This window comes from Trachypithecus francoisi, unplaced genomic scaffold (assembly GCF_009764315.1).
Source record: "Trachypithecus francoisi isolate TF-2019V2 unplaced genomic scaffold, Tfra_2.0 Lachesis_group8, whole genome shotgun sequence".
Taxonomy (NCBI): Eukaryota; Metazoa; Chordata; class Mammalia; order Primates; family Cercopithecidae; genus Trachypithecus; species Trachypithecus francoisi.
Window position 1 is genome coordinate 16,095,130 of NW_022681473.1, and position 14,566 is coordinate 16,109,695.

Sequence of the window (14,566 nt, forward strand, 5' to 3'; positions counted from 1 at the left end):
CTAGGTTTCTCTTCCTGGCTCCAGGTTCTCCATTTCCCCCTGAGTTTACACCTATATCTTCAAAAACTCTGCCACTCCCTACCCCCAACCTGGGACCAACTTTGAGAGCCAAATGCCCTAGATCGGGTTGCGCCCTTGAGTATTTTCTAGCTGAGATCCAAAGACAAGGTTCAAATACAAGATCCACAATTTCTTTATTGGTGTGGAGTCTTAGGCAAACTTCTTCACTTTTTAGAGCTTGTTTCCTTGATTGTAAAATCGACATGGTAATTTTTTTCTCTGTGCTCCTCATGTAGCTTGGGTGAAAATCATGTCCAATGATAGATGAGAAAGAACTTCCTAGAAATGCTGTAGATGACTATTGTTATGATGAGAATTGATAAAAATAAATGCATGGAATGCTGCTATTTCCTGCATTCTTTCATGAAAGCTGAGGGTAAAAGAAAGGTGCCATTGAGAAATATCACATTGGCCAACATATTAAACCAACTTGAAGAAATTAACTACATTTTTAGGGCTTCTTATTATCTCTTAGCAATAAAACAGAGTGGACGAGACTGAATTCACAGGGTTCCTGTGCTTCATGTGTAAAGGCAGTGTAGCCTAATGGTTTGGAGTCAAATTACCTGGATTCAAATCCCTTCTCTGGCAACTAGGTAGAGCTACTTAAGCAATAACTTCGTGTCTCTGTGCCTCAATGTCTTAGTAAAATGGGAATGATTTCAATAATGATACTTATCCAATGGTCTTGTTTCAACTAGGTACAGCAATCCCTATTAAGCACTCGGAAGTGTGGCTGGCACACAGTAAATGTCATCTTTGATCATTTCCTCTATTAGCTTCCTGCTCATTGGGGGTTGACAGTTTTGCCTTCACTCCCATCTTGAATAAAATAATGAAGTTCAATAATAACTAGGCAGAGGGCAAGGAAAAAAAACCACATAATGAAAGATTGGCTGGTAACTGAGGATAGAAATGGTCTTAGCAACTCTCTAGTCCTATTCTCTCATTATAGAAATGGGAAAACTGAAGCCCAGGGAGGAAATATTTTTCCTGAGGTTATATAACAAATTCAGTTCAATTTATTGACTCTTTTCTCATGCCTGTTACACACCAAGCATTATCTACATTTCTGTGGATAAGTGGATGAATAAGAAACTGTTCTTTGCCTTTGCAGAATATTTCCCAAAATGTATTACTTGCAAAATGAAGTTATCATGGTTGAAATTTAACTCAGAAAATGCTGGATTAAAGAAAACAAACAAGGTTTTTGCCTTGTGCACTGCTCATCTCGGAGGCAGTCTGTCATGCACAGTGTAGGACATGAGTCTTCTGTTCCCTTAGGGTCCATCTGGTGGGATTTGTGCTTTGTGGCTCATCCAATGGAAATGTGACTCTGGCTAGAAGTTCATGGAGTAGTTCGGGGTGGGGGATATATGGAAAGAGATTTAGCAATTCCTTTATGGGGTGTATCCCCAGAGGAATATAAATCATTCTACCATAAAGACACATGCATGCAAATGTTCATAGCAGCACTATTCACAATAGCAAAGACATGGACTGAACCTAAATGCCCATTGACAGATTGAATAAAGAAGATGTGGTACATATACACCATGGAATACCATGCAGCCATAAAAAAGAATGAGATCATGTCTTTTATGGGAACATAGATGGAACTGGAGGCTATTATCCTTAGCAAACTAGTGCAGGAACAGAAAACCAAATACCAGGTGTTCTCACTTAGAAATGGCAGCTAAATGATGAGAACTTACGGGCACAAAGAGGAACACAACAGACACTGGGGTCTACTTGAGGGTGGAGAGTAAGAGGAGGGAGAGGAGCAGAAAAGATAATCATTAGGTAATGGGCTTAATTCCTGGTTGATGAAATAATGTGTAAAACAAACCCATGAGTTTACCTGTGTACATACCTTCACGTGTACCTCCGAACCTAAAATAAAAGTTAAAAAGAGACATTTATTAGAAATTTATTGGTGATGAGGAAGAGATGGGGTACACATTAGTGTTCAGGTAGACCACCTCTTAGGGCACAAAGCCCTCTTCCCTCTGCCTAGTGTTTTTTGAGGATGAAATCTCCTTCCATAGACCACTTAAGAACAGTCTTAGTCAATGCCAAGCACACACACTTTAGGAATTGTAGTAAGCAACTGAGATGTTGAAGGAAGAAGAAACAACAAGACAACAATCATATCAAGACAATAATGAGGGCAGGATGAGGGTGCTAGCCACCAGTTACGCGATGTCTACTGTGTGCCCAGCCTGCCTGTACTTGTCACATTACCTGTATTAACCCATTCAATTCTCACAGCAACCCTTTGAGGTAGGCACCATTTTATTACCCCCATTTTGCATATGAGGAAACAGACACAGGTAGTTCAAGGACTTGTCCAAGGTCATCTACCAAGTAAGTGGAGGAACTGAAGTTTGAATTGAAGCGGACCCAATAGGTAGTGGGGGGGACTGCTTTTGATGTGATGTGTATTTCTCTTTGCTTGCGTCACATGCCCAGGCTTAGGACTATTTATTCAGTGAGTTGTACCTGTTTGGTACTTTGATCACAAATCTTTGGGTGGAGGGATTTAGCTTGGGATGGGCAGTGCAGCTACCTGTGTGTGGGAGGGGAGAGGAAAGGTCTTCCTGCTCATGTCTCCCTGTCTCCTGTTCTAAGGATTTGCCGAGATGCTAAAGTCTCCATGTTCACTGCCTTTTCTATGCTCAGTACTTCATTTACATTTGCCTGAGGCACCTCCTGTGTACCTTGTTTACAAATTATTGGCACAGATCTGTGGATGCTCCCTAGATAAGTCATAGCTGCTTGAAGGTAGAGGCCAGTTCTTATTCCTGTCCCTAGATTTCTCACCTCAGGGCTTTGCTCAGTCATTACTGTTAAAGAATAAATGAATGACTTCGGAACCAATGGGTAGGACTAACTAAGAAACCTCCCCCTAAAGTGGAAATACCATACGTGATTATCAATTAGTGCTACCAAGTACTTCCATCCTCCAGCCTTCCAGGCACATGATAAAATGACATTTCTTCATCGCCTTTGAAATTGGATATGGCTGTGTGACGTGCTCTTGGAAATGAAATGTGAGTCGAAGAGATATGAGTGTTACTTCTGGGAAAAAGGTTTGAGAGCCAATGTGCAATTTATCATACTCTGACACGATGGTGGCAACACTTCAGATGGTGGCTACCCCACCAACCTGAGTCCGAGTGGCTTGGAGCAAAGCCCCTCAGTGGACTTGTAGCACGGGCAAACAGTGAATTTTTGTAATTTAAACCTCTGGGATTTTTATGCTATTTGTTTCCAGAGCATAACCTAGCTCATCCCGACTGATGTGTCATAGAAGATCTTCTGGGAGACCATTCTGAAAAGGAACAACATTCTTGCCAAGCATAAAGACAAAGCAGAAAGTCCACAGGAAGCTTGAGTTAGAGGGAAAGTTCTGCTGTTATTAGTTTAGAATCTAGTTTTTATTTATTTATTTATTTATTGTTTTATTCTTTTTTTTTTGAGATGGAGTCTCGCTCTGTTGCCCAGGCTGGAGTGCAGTGGCGTGATCTCGGCTCACTGCAAGGGCCCCTCCTGGGTTCAAGCGATTCTCCTACCTCAACCTCCTGAGTAGCTGGGACTACAGGTGCATGCCACCACACCCGGCTAATTTTTGTATTTTTATTAAAGACGGGGTTTCAGCATGTTGGCCAGGCTGGTCTCGAACTCCTGACCTCAGGTTATCCACGCGCCTTGGCCTCCCCAAGTGTTGGGATTACAGGCATGAGCCACCGCTCCTGGCCCAGAATCCAGTTTTAAGAATAGCAGAGGAGGCCGGGCGTGGTGGCTCACGCCTGTAATCCCAGCACTTTGGGAGGCCGAGGCGGGCAGATCACAAGATCAGGAGATTGAGACCACGGTGAAACCCCGTCTCTACTAAAAATACAAAAAATGAGCCAGGCGCGGTGGCTGGCGCCTGTAGTCCCAGCTACTAGGGAGGCTGAGGCAGGAGAATGGCGTGAACCCAGGAGGCGGAGCTTGCAGTGAGCCGAGATCGTGCCACTGCACTCCAGCCTGGTGGACAGAGTGAGACTCCGTCTCAAAAAAAAAAAAAAAAAAAAAAAAAAAAAAGAATAGCAGAGGAGTGGAAATGAAGCGGTAAGATTGAGTGCAATAGAAATGCTAAATGAACCTGGAAGGGCCACGTGGTCTATAAGCCATGGCTAGGGAGGCAGTGGGGAGCAAGGATGACTGACATCTAAAGAGGAGGATGGATGAGGGTGTGCAGGGGTCACAACTTGTGGTCTGTGTTCTGTTCTGATCGTATAATCTTTTTAAAAATTTTACATTAATTACCATTATTTAAAAGTCCACATTTCTGATGTGTCTGGAACAAATCAGAAGGTCTGAATGACGAGGTATGCTACTGCATTTACTGTGTACGTGCTGCAGATGCCTAATATCTGTGGTCAGGCCTGCATCATTTATTTATTTACCTGCCTAAGCCTGAGCCATTAGGATCAGAGACCCCTGTAGGATTTGGAGGTGGGCCATCTCATCTTGATCTACTTTATAGCTATTAAATGTTATTACAGGCAAAACAGTGCACTTCCCTCCTATGGATTTTGAGAGCAATTGCTCCTTCCAGTGCTAAGATGAGAACGGTCTTATGGTCAGTTTTAAAAGAACAAAGATGCCCAAGACTTTGACACGTCTTGGCACACATAAGACAAAATGATTCTGAGATGTGCGACTCAAGATAGACATATCAAAACCAGGAGCCTTTAAAAGTAAAAATGGCTTTGGTCAGAGAAGACTGAAAAGTCTTTTGTTCTGGCTGTTTGCAAATTGGCCATGCCAGTTTTCCCTTTTTGCAAATGGGCTGGATTGAGAGAAGATAAAGGTGAAACTTGCTGCAAGAGAAAGTGAAGAGTGGGCAGAGAGAGAATTGTTGGAGAGGTCTGAGCGTGGAGGAGAAAGTTATATAAGGCTTCAGAGAAACTCTTTGGTGAGATCGTTGGGCTCAGCAGATGAGAGAAGATGTGGAACAAACACAGGGAGAACAAAGGCAGTAGAGGAAATCCAGGCGGGATCAGCAGATAAGTCAGGGGAAGAAGACAAAGGCAGCTAAATTTAAACAGGAGAGAAAGGATGCCTCAGCGGGGCCAGGAGCAGTCTATAAATACCCTGAAGGCAACAAGCTCCAGAAAGAAAGGAAGGATTATTCACTGTCTCCCCAGATGTAGGACAGAGACAGGGGCCAGAAGGAAGCTGAGCTGGCGTCAGGCTGTTGGACCCAGGGGAATAATATGATGTTTGTACTGTGGTAGGAACTGGGCAGTGAGTGGGGACCTCAGCTCCTGGGTGGCTGCTCAAAGTGGGATCGCCTGCAGGCTGAGCCAGCCTGGGACACTTCAGAGACCACCAGCCCCTTGCACAGTTGATCTGTGCTGACCAGGAAGGCGTGCTCTTGAGGGGAAGGAATCCCCTCGGCTCTGGATGCTGAGACTCGCTGGTGCTCTTTCAAGTCACTTAACTTCTCTAGCTTTTGTCTTTCCTCTTTGTAAAATGGGGGCAATTGCTGTTCACCTAACGGGGATGTATGAAGATCAAATGAGCTTTTGTGTATGAACGGGATCTGGAAGTTGTAAAGCCTAGGACAGATGGAAGAGGTATGCCCTGTCCGAGAACCACCTGCTTTTGTTTTCACAGCTGGTTGGGGACATTGTTAAGGGGAAGGAAGATTTCTTCCTTCCCTGTTTCTTTCCTGTTCTTCTCATTTGCATTCTCTCTTATGTTCTTCCTTCAAGCATTTTGTGATGCACTGACACTCCCCTCAACCCTGGATATATGGCCCTGAGCAGTGCAGAGTCCTTGCTTTTAAGGAGTTAAAAGCTCAATACAGAGAGCAGACATGAACCCAGATAACTTCCTCCTGGTGCCATAGTGCCACCGCAGAGGCAGGGGCACAGTCACGAGTGGCTGAGGGGGAGAGGTGCAGTTCTAGTGGAAGGAGGAACATGTAGCAATGTGCAGAGACGGGAACATCATACTGCGTGTCAGGGAACTGCATACGATTTGGTGAAGGCTGAAACATGGGCTATGTCTACTGTAGAGGAGCCTGAGACAAGTCTAGTGGGGTACACAGGGCTGTGTCTGCAGGACCTTGGAGCCCAGGTCAAGGACCCATGTCTTGTTGATAGAGGGGATACAGAGAAGTGTTTGGAGCAGGGGAGTACCACAGTAACCTTTTTTTCCATTTTATATAATAGAAAGTTCTCTCTGTAGGCAATGTGGATGATGGACCATCCACTTAAGCCATAGCCTAAACAGAGCTCTGCTCTATTCCCGCTACACATTTGTGTGTGTGTGTGTTTGAGGTGGGCAGGGGATTTGAGAAATCTGAGGCACGAGGATTGATGGAGGCGGGTAAAGGGTTAACTCTGGGGCTGAGCTGAGGCTGATGGGTGAAAGTGCTGATTAGCTGAGGGCAAGCGTCCAGGAAACTGCCAAGGTTGTGCTTTGTCCTTAGGCTGAAGATAATACCACTTCCATCCCATACCTCTTCTGGAAGGAAGCACCACCCTAGGGCCCAGCTTCCGTAACTGAGGAGCAAAGCCAGGCGCTGCCTCGAGTTCCTTTCTCCTGCCTGTTTGCATTTGTGTTTGAGAAATGGAGGGGGTGGGCAGGGTGAAGCCAAGTCATCATTAAAACTTCTTGAATAGAGAATTTCATGGTGGAAGAAAGCCCTAAAGATCACGTGCAGCAGATAGCCTTTGGGGAGCTCACCCAGCTCCCTCCGTCTAATCTGAGAACAGTTGTTCTGCCTTGCTCTCCCCATCGCACGTATGCAGAAATGGACTCTAGTATCCGTATTCTTAGGACATATTTTTTAATCTCAAGTCATAGCTGATTGGGCAAGCAGTGGATGCCTGGCTCAGGAAAACCAACCCAGAACCTGGTCTGGCCCAATCATACACCCCCCAGAAAATTTGGAATTGGGTTGCAGAGATAATTGTTTAGCTTGCTGTGTGTCTTGACCTTCTCGAATGATCTAGAATTGAGGTCTGAAGGGGCCGCCTTCGGTCATGGGATGTATGTAGTACAACAGGAAGAACTCATTTGCAGAGAGAATGACTTGAAAACAAATTGAATGACAATGTCATGAAAGAGAGTGAAAAGGAGAGAGAGAAAGAGAAGCAAATAAAGAAAAAAAGGAAGCAAGAGGAAGACAGGGAGGGACGGCCTTGTCTCCTGAATGACTTTTGTTTCTGGTGTTCCTGCATTTGGCTTCTATAAGATACTCCTATATCATTCCAGTAAACTCTTTTTAAGTTAGTTTGAATTTTTTTTTTTTTTTTTGGGTAACCAAATGGTTACAAAGCAACTAGTCTTACTCCTTCACAATCAAGAAAGTTTGCACCTAAAATTTCCACACCCATTTTTTTGGGTGAAACTCTATGAGGTATTTCATCGTGTGCTTTCTGGTTAACACTTTCAATATTCTTTTTTTTTTTTTTTTTTTTGAGACGGGGTCTCGCTCTGTCGCCCAGGCTGGAGTGCAGTGGCCTGATCTCAGCTCACTGCAAGCTCTGTCTCCCGGGTTCATGCCATTCTCCTCCTCAGCCTCCCGGGTAGCTGGGACTACAGGCACCCGCCACCACGCCCAGCTCATTTTTCCTATTTTGTTTAGTGGAGATGGGGTTTCACTGTGTTAGCCAGGATGGTCTCGATCTCTTGACCTTGTAATCTGCCCATCTCGGCCTCCCATAGGACTGGGATTATAGGTGTGAGCCACCGCACCCGGCCGACACTTTCAATATCTTTTACTCTTCTAGTTAGAAAGTCCTACTTGAGAACCTGCGTAAACGTCTTTTGTTACATTTCAAGATCAATAACTTTTGTTCTGTGATAGATCATTTCTTTTTTATATTCTATCCTCTCTTCTTTACAGTAATTTTTACATAATAAGTATTTATATATTTTTTTCTATTGACTAGATAACAAAAACCTTTAGCAATCTCCAACAGTTAGCTGAAAAAAGAGAGAGGGAGAACAATGTGACTTTGGACTAATAATAAAAATCAATGCATAATTGCACATTGTTTGGAAAATAGTGCAATCTCTTAAAGAAAGATGGTAGAAATTAGCTGGGGATTCATCATCATGATTGAAGAATCCAAAGTATAGCACAAGAATTCAAAGGGCTTATCAGCCCTTCCTAACATTCTGGCAGCAATTTAGAGTTTCAAGGAGTTTAAGAGATTCTGAAAAGATAGATTTCTCAAATCGAGGCTTTCTGAATGATTAAGGATTTCTATCCCTGACCCTCAGCAACTTTCTGGCTGATTGGAAACATTTCTGTTGTTGTTTTTTTTTTTTTTTTCGGAGTTTCTGGTAGAGAGTGGACAACAGCAAGGATCTCAGGTCAGACAGGTTTCACATTCTGGGCTAAGCCACTCTGTTGTCTCAGATTACTTAATCCTTTAACCCCTGTTCTTTCCTTAAATGGGCCTAAAGATAGTCCCTACTCATATAGGAAAAACAAATGGTTTTTCCTTCTGTACTCACAAAACTCAATACTTCTAGAACACTTCACTTTCCACACTAGATGTGTGGTTTTCTTTTTATCCCAACACCAACCAGCTATCTTATTCTCCCAACACCAACTGGATGTTCTAGAACTCAATAATGACACAATGTACCCGGAGTTGAAACCAGATCCCACAAGTTAAGGGCTCAGTCCCACAAGACTGCCCCCACCTCAGACGCCAGTCTCACCTCCAGGCCTCTTTTATTCCCAGCTGCCCGTTATAAATGGAGGATTCCCATAACCTTCTCCTCAGGGTGGATACCTTGCTATGACAGTGCCACAGAACTCAAAGAAACACTTGCTTATGAAAAGGATATAGGATGAAAAGGCCCATGGGGGTTGGAGAAGCCCCGAGGACAGGAGCTTCTGTTCTCATGGAGTTGGGGCACACCACCCTCCTGGTGTGCAATGTGTTCTTGTTTATTGACCCTTCCGCTCTCTGAACCTCATACTTTAGGAGAGTTTCATCACACAGGCATAATGTGGCTTTATTATGCAAGGTAATTTATGGAAACTTCACCATGTAGAAATGATCAATTATTAACTCAATCTCTAGCTCCTCTCCCCTCACCCAAGGATAGGAGGAGGGGGTTGGCTAAAAGTTCTGAGCTTCTAATCATAGCTTGCTTGGTTTTTCTAGTGACCAGCCCCCATTCAGGAGATACCAAGAATCATCTCACTGACTGGCTGTGGTGGCTCATGCCTATAATCCCAGCACTTTGGGAGGCCGAGGTGGGCAGATCATGAGGTCAGGAGATCAAGACCATGCTGGCTAACATGGTGAAACCCTGTCTCTACTAAAAATACAAAAAATTAGCCGGGTGTGGTGGCACACGCCTGTAGTCCTAGCTACTCAGGAGGCTGAGGCAGGAGAATCGCTTGAACCAGGGAGGCGGAGGTTGCAGTGAGCTGAGACTGCGCCACTGCACACCAGCCTGGGCGACACAGCAAGACTCCATGTCCAAAAAAAAAAAAAAAAAAAATTATCTCATTAGAACAAAAGATATTCCTATTACCTAGGTAATTCCAAGGGATTTAGGAGCTCTGTGTCAGGAACAAGAAATGACCAAATACATATTTCTTAATATATCACAATATCATACTACCTCTTAGAATTGTGGGGAACTCATGTTTGTAAAGTTCTCCTTAAAATGTTTACTGTTGCGAGTAGCCTTAGAAATATAGCTTCTAGGAGGTAACGGGGCTGGAAAGGATGATGGAATGCCTCTGATTGGATGCTTTTAGCTGGGATCACAGAAAACTCTGGTTTAAATAAAAAGGAATTTTTAAAATCAGCCATCCCTGGAAGTCCTGAGGTGGGAGGTGCTGCAGGTTAGCTTAAGATAGTAGTCAGAGATGTTATTGCTCATCTATCCCCTTTGCCATCGTTAGGAAATTGTCTTTGCCTTCAACCAGGCTCCCTGCTAGGTTACAAATTAGCTGCAGAAGTTTCAGATGTCTCATTGAGACACAAACATTTTTAGAGTAACAAGAGGCCATACCTACTTTGCCTTTCTGAAAGGGGTGATAAACCTCTTCCTAGAAGACCCCAAGAGTTTTCTTTTCATGCCTTCTGGTTTGATTTTGGTAACATGCCTGTTTCTCAGCCAATCACCGGCAACAGGGATAAACTGAAACACAGTTGCTTAGATTATTCATGCTGTGAATTTTGAATAAAGGTGGGTTACATTAGTAAGGAGGCAGGAGGGAAGGGGCGTTTGATAGGCAACTAAGTGCTCACTCTGGAGACTTTATTCATCTTTATTTGTTTACCAGCCTGCCATAATAAAATGCAGTAGGCTGGGTGACTTAAACAACAGAAACTTATTTCTCACAATTACGGAGGCTGGAAGTCCAGGATGAAGGTGTCAGCAAGTTTGATTTCTTCTGAAGCCTCTCTCCTTTCAAACGACTGCCTTCTAGCTGCTTCCTCACATGGTCCTCCCTTTGTGTTGTGTCTGTGTTCTAATCTTGTCTTCTTATAAGGATACCAGTCATATTGAATAAGGGCTCACCCTCGTGACCTCGTTTAATTTTAATTACCCCTTTAAAAGTCCTAGCTCCAAGTATACTCACATTCTCAGGTACTGAAGGTTAGGACTTTACGGTATACATTTTGGGAGACACAATTCATCCTATAACATAACCTAACCCACTCCTTTTATACATTGGAAAAATTGAGGTCTGTTGAGGGAGCTGCGATCTGTCTCAAATCATGCATACTCTTTGGACTCACACAACCTTTTCCCAATTTTAATAGTGAATTTTTAGCTCCTTGAGCTATGGCTCTAAACCTTAAGAATTGAATCCGTGTTTGGCCAACCCCTAGCATACAACTTGCAACAAGTTCGTTTTTGGCTGCTGAACTATTGGTTGGAGGCATGTGCTGGTTTGCGAAGCAGGCGATTAGGCCAGTAAGGACACATTGGTTGACTTCTTTAGAACCTATCGCTTGGCCTGGAGGATGGCCATCTAATCCTGGAGACTGCCTGTGCTTCACAAGCATCACCTGGTAGGAGAATTAGCACTTCCTGAAAAGAAAGAACATGCATTTGGGCTGGGAGCTATGGTGTTTTCCACCCTTGGCTTTATTGGATTTAAGGATGTAAGTTTAGGCTTTAAGTTTAAGGATTTAAGTGTAGGCGTCTCAGAGCCTTTATTCTCAGAGCCTGCTGCATTTTGTGAGTATATTCACAAAGGGGTATACAATACGTAGCATTTCCTAAAGTGACTGTGGAGCCCTCTTTTCACCCATTTGGGACATTATGGTCTGGAGCAGTGCTCCAGAGCTTTTGCATGACCTCTCTGTTCCATGAATAGAATTAACATTTGTTTGGCATCCTGGGTAGATGCTTCAGGACTTTGGCTGTTCAGGTCCACCCTGGCTACTTTAAGGTAGGCAGAGTGGTTGGGAAACTCTGGTTTAGACTCTTTATAAGTTAGATGTCCTCAGACCCACAGACAAGAAAATCAGCCTTGCTTATAGAGCCTCCTAGATTCCTCAGTTGCCAGGCACCTGATGACTATACAGGGATAAGGGTCTCTGCATGGGGTCCAACCCCACAGAACTTCATTCCCTAGACGCCCTGTGCTCTCCCTCCCTCCCCTTGCAATTCTCATTTCGTTCTCTTTCCCCTTCTTTTTCTTTAACATAATTGACCTCTCTCTCTCGTTCTTTCTGCTTACGTCTCCCAGATGGATAGACACATATACACACACGCACACAAGTTATAGAGGATGGTGCTGATGTATAGAGAATAAGTAGAGCTCATTGATGATGGGAATAGGCACACCAGTTTGTTCATTTACTTATTTATTTATTAGCTTTTAAGTTCAGGGGTAAGAAGTGCAGGTTTGTTACATAGGTAAACTTGTGTCATGGGGCTTTCTTGTACAGATTATTTCATCACCTAGGTATTAAGCCTAGTAACCATTAGTTGATTTTCTTGATCCTCTTTCTTCTTCCACCCTCTACCCTCGGAAAGGCCCCAGCGTTTGTTGTTCCCTTCTATGTGTCCATGTGTTCTCACCATTTAGCTTCCATTTGTAAGTGAGAACATGTGGTATTTGGTTTTCTGTTCCTGTGTTAGTTTGCTGAGGATAATGGTCCCCAGCTCCATCCATGTCTCTGGAAAGGACATGACCTCATTCTTTTTTATGGCTTCATAGTATTCCATGGTGTATATGTACCACATTTTCTGTATCCAGTCTATTATTGATGGGCATTTAGGTTGAGAGTATATCTTTGCTATTGTGAATAGTGCTACAATGGACATATGTGTGCATTCATCTTTATAATAGAATGATTTATATTCCTTCGTGTATAAATCCAGTAATGGGATTGCTGAGTTGAATGGGATTTCTGACTTTAGGTCTTTGAGGAGTTGCCACACTGTCTACCGCAATGGTTGAACTAATTTGCATTCCTACCAACGTTGTATAAGCATTCATTTTTCTCCACGATCTCGCCAGCATCTGTTATTTTTTGACTTTTTAAATAATTGCCATTCTGACTGGTGTGAGATGGTATCTCATGGTGGTTTCATTTGCATTTCTCTAGTGATCAGTGATGTCGAGCTGTTTTTTCATATGATTGTTGGCCATATGTATGTCTGTATGTCTTCTTTTGAAAACTGTCCATGTCCTTGCTCACTTTTTCATGGGGTTGATTTTTTCTTTTTCGTAAGTTGTAAACCAGTTTCAGAGAGAAGTCATGGCCTGGCTGCTCCTATGGCAGTGAAATGACTTTCCTCGTTCCCTGCCCAGTAGCTCTGGTGCCCACACCCCTGCCTTTTACTGCAGGACTGCAGGGTAAGGCACTGAGGGCATAACCCCCAGCCTCAGCACACTGAAAGGACTCTTGATCATACAGTAGGTGACTCAGGGCAAGCCTGACGTTCACTCTCATCTCACACCTCTACTCCACCATCTCCACTTTCCCACTGGCCAGAACTGTTACTCTAGTTATAATAAGGCTGCAGCTTAGCTTTCATTTTCTCAATCATTTCATTCCTCTTTCCAAAAGAACTGGAGTTCTGTCACCTGCTGTTATGGACTGAATTGTGTCCCCCTAAAATTCATATGATGAAGCCTTAACCTCCAAGGTGACTTTATTTGAAGACAATGCCTTAAAAGGATAATTAAAGTTAAAGGAGGTCATAAGTATGGAGCCCTACTCCAATATGACTGGTGCTGGCCAGGTGCAGTGGCTCATGCCTGTAATCCCAGTACTTTGGGAGGCAGAGGTGGGCAGATCACTTGAGGTCAAGAGATCAAGACCAGCCTGGCCAACATGGTGAAACCTGTCTCTACTAAAAATACAAAAATTAGCGAAGTGTGGTGGTGCATGATTGTCATCCCAGTTACTTGGGAGGGTGAGGCAGGATAATTGCTTGAACCCGGGAGGAGGTGGAGGTTACAGTGAGCAGAGACTGTGCCACTGCACTCCAGGCTGGGCAGCAGAGCAAGACTCAGTCTAAAAAAAAAAGAACAACAACAACAACAAAAAAGAACGATATGACTAGTGCTGTTATGCTGTTATAAGAGGAGAGAATGACAGCAGAGGGGGCACATGTGCTGAGAAAAGGCGGCGTGATGACCCTGTGAGAAGGCAGCTGTCTGCAGGCCAAGGGGAGAGGCCTCGAAGAAACCAAACCCGCAGACACCTTCATTTTGGACATCCAGAACAGTAAGAAATATATTTCTGTGGTTTAAGCCATCCATTCTGTGGTTTGTTATGGCAGCCCCGGCCGACTAATACATCTGCTGCCACCTGCTGCCATGTTCTTGACACTGCTTTCCAGCTGGGATCCTTGTTTGCTGACCTCTATACAGCAGGTTATTTAGTTTAGAAGCAAGACGTTCAGGTTTGAAATCCTGCTTGTGTTTGAATCCTGTTCCTGCCATTTGCTGGCAAATTGAGTAAATTTGAGCAAATTCAGTACAATCCCTTATTTTCATTTCATTATTGGTAAGAAAGGATAACAATACCTTCCTCAGAGGCTCAAATAAGATACATGCAAAGTGCTAAGAACTTGGCCTGGTACGTGTTAGTGTTAATAACAAAGTTATTAAAATTCTGGTTTGTTAAATTGATATAATGATACCATAGGTGAATAAGATAGAAGGCAAATGAGACAACTTACGTTGTACATGTTGTGTTTGGCACACAGTCAGGGCTTAATATTGGTTGGGTCTCTTTCCTACAAGTCTGCCATGTTCCCTTGGTTTGCATGCACACTGTGCCTGGTGCTGAGCCCCTTACTGTTATAACTGCCTGTAGATCTCACATTCCAACTGTCGGACTAGTCTCCTGCCCATGCTGTTATATCTGTCTTACCTGTTTAATTTTTTTATCGTTAGCATTGATTACTAGTTTGCCTACTATATATATATGTGTGTGTGTATATATATGTGTGTGTATATACATATATATATATTTTAAACTTATTTAAT

General features: G+C 43.5%; 1 long non-coding RNA gene across 1 annotated transcript; it reads right to left on the reverse strand.

The window, feature by feature from the left end:
* Positions 1 to 210: 210 nt before the first annotated feature.
* LOC117081190 lies at positions 211 to 14,353 on the reverse strand. Its single transcript, XR_004436126.1, has 4 exons — positions 14,257 to 14,353; positions 10,114 to 10,242; positions 1,934 to 1,953; positions 211 to 430 (listed from the first exon to the last, which is right to left on the reverse strand). It is a non-coding gene; the product is annotated as an uncharacterized LOC117081190 (long non-coding RNA).
* Positions 14,354 to 14,566: the final 213 nt, after the last annotated feature.